Source organism: Barbatula barbatula, assembly GCF_947034865.1.
Source record: "Barbatula barbatula genome assembly, chromosome: 7".
Lineage (NCBI taxonomy): Eukaryota > Metazoa > Chordata > Actinopteri > Cypriniformes > Nemacheilidae > Barbatula > Barbatula barbatula.
Genome location: NC_136770.1, coordinates 7,292,326 through 7,295,373, shown reverse-complemented (window position 1 = coordinate 7,295,373; position 3,048 = coordinate 7,292,326).

Genomic DNA, 3,048 nt, shown 5'->3' with positions numbered 1-3,048 from the left:
GTGTGTGAAGTAACTACAAAAACGTTGTGAAATAATGAAATAATGTGAAATGTTTCTGCACAAATGAGGATGTGATGTTTTTATATTGTTACAGTATACATTTTGTAAGCTTGTCATGATTCATACCAAACAACTTTCTCTTTTCGTTTCTTTAATTACTGATTTCTAAAAAATCAATCTCCTTCACACTATGTAAGAGCAAATCAAATGGAGAGGGCAGAGCCACAGGCTAACATTTATTCTAGAGACTGTATGTGAGCGCGGTTCTTAATGAATGCTGGGTCTTCGCTCATGATGGAGTTGGAGTAAGGGTTTAGTAACATTAATCAAAGTGAAGGGGCACACGCTCCTGGTTTGTGCCAGTCAATGCTCTGGCGAGCTAATGTGGCGCAATGATGAACTACATTTGTGCTCAGGTTTAGCCACAAGCGTTTGCAAAGAAAAATAGATTCGACCCCGGTCTCCAATTCACCATGGGGGTTAGTGAGCTTCACATAAATCACATGCTAACTCCGGCCAAACTCAGAACTAACACGTGTGATGCACAGCATAAGACTAAAAAATAGTATTGTTTTTATTTATTTACTTAAAAATAATAAGAGAATACTCTTTTATTAGATATGACCGTGTCAAGAAAAGATTGCAAAGGTGTAACGTTCTCAAATAAACCAGTCATGCAGTTTGCTGACATCATATATTATTGACATCATTGTTTTAGCTTTGCATGTTTTGTGTTGATTTGTTTGGTTTCCAGACTTGCTGCATCCGCACACCAAGACCCTCATTTTCTATTTCTCAAGACAGTCTTCTCTGTTAAGGTCACTCTGTAGTAAATAATATGAGTTATTTACAACATTTTCACATTTCTTAACTATATCTTTATTCTCTTTAAAGGGATTATTCCCAAAAAGGAAAACCTCTATCATTTTCCCATGTTGGTGGTTTTTTCCATGAAACATAACTAAAAGCAGACATTGCTAGGTGAAAAAAGTGCACTTAAATATGCCTGAGTGCTCTATTTTCATGCCTTAAAAAAGTACTTAAGTAAGGCTGTCAAACGAATAATCATGATTAATCGCTTCCAGAATAAAAGTTTGTGTTTCATAATATATTTCTATGTGCACAATGATAATTTCCTATTTATAAATACAAAAACATACATATATAAATATGGTCATATTAGATGCATTTATTTATGTTTAACAATAATTGAATATTAGTCAATATAAATTATTTTATTAATTATATGCTTGCATTGGTTTTGTGTCCATACAGTAGAAGTCAATGGGGACCAATGATATTTGGTTACCAACATTTATCCAAATATATTCTTTGTATTTTGCAGAAAAAAGAAAATCACAAAATGACATAAGAGTTAATGATTACAGAATTTTCATTTCGAAGGTGAACTGTTCCTTTAAGTATACTTTTAGAAGTGCACTGACTGTAATAAAATAAAGTGTATTTAAGTGCACGCATTTTTACCTGGGATCAGGGGTGCCTCACACGTCCTGAAAAGCGAATCCGACGGCTCTTTGATCGTCCCCTGATGGCTGGCTGCACTACAGGTCATAAATCCCTGCCCTTGCCATGTAAACAAAAGGGACAGGAGCCAAACTATAAAATCAATTACACTTCAAATATTTTTTCCAAAGATGTTTTTGTTATTTTAGTCAGTGTTGATCACATTGATGTATGTCCAAGTGTACGTTTTCTAATAAGTGTGGTTTAAAGTTATAAGATATGTTTTATGGAAACATGATTTCTTAGATTGAGTCATTTCAGGAATATGGGCGGGACCTTGATATCTTTTTTTATTCACTTAACATAATATTCAACAAGATGTACATCTAAACATCACACATGTATATACAATACGTTGTCAATAATAGGTACATCAGTTAACAAAAAGAAAAAATATTGTCTTTCCTTGCTTTTTTATTAACTGAGCCTTCCAGAAATTCGGTTTGGATCCTGTCCACTTTTGTCATGTACTGTATATTAAGTTTTGCCAAAATAATTTTTATGACTCGCTATTTCTCATAGCATAGGACCTTGATACCACCCTCCACTTCGTGCTCACAACTGCGCAGACTCTGGCGTCACTGACGATTTCTTCTGCGCATGCCCAGGCTCCAAAATGACGTTTTTGCGTCCACGCCCATCGTTGTACGTTTTATGCTCAATTTATTACAATGGAAGGAAGTGGCGTCACACTGTCCATCTCTTCTAAAGTCTATGCCTGGGATAATATATCAGTAACTGACAGCCTCTGTCACATTTTTTTCTGTGCCACTGAAGAACCAAAGTCATCCTGTATTGGTTTGGAATGATTTAAAGGTGAACGAGTGATGACAGAATTTTCATTATCTGGTGGACTAACCTTTTAACCGTATTGTGCATGATCTCATTATTATTATTTTGCCAGACTCACGTGAAGACGGTTTTGCTGTCTTTTAAAAGTTAATAAATGTCCACCTTTCTTCCAGGAATTTTGTGGCCGCCATCCAAAAAGAAGGTTCCTTGAAAGGCAAAAGAGCTGTGTGGTTTTAGAGAACGAGAAAGGAATGGCAAATTCCACAGACTGAAATGTCATAATGGTGCATTCTCGAGAAATATTGATTTGAGGAAAAAAGAGGTTCATGGTGGCATGGCATAAGAGGGCGAGAAGGAGAGGATAAAGGGGAGATAGATGGGTTTGATTCTTGAAGCTTTTGTGGCAGGGCAGGATGTTGGCTTATTCCAGTCATAATTTCCCTCACGCTTTGCAGTGATTTTCTAATATATGTACTTGCTCGTGATGGGATAAGCACATCTCACTGCACGCGTCGTTTTCACCTTAAAGCTTTTACACTGCTTAGAGCAGCCATTGTGGCTGACACAATCAGTCATAGAAGCAGTCTGCATAAAACGGCTTTTCCTCTGGAATTTTGCACACTGTATCTTATTCCATTGATGAGGGATTTATGTGAAAAATCTGACTGGATACAAACAACACAGGCTCTCTGCTAAGACTTGGGCTAATGTTTTTGTTTAACTGGGGCCAGC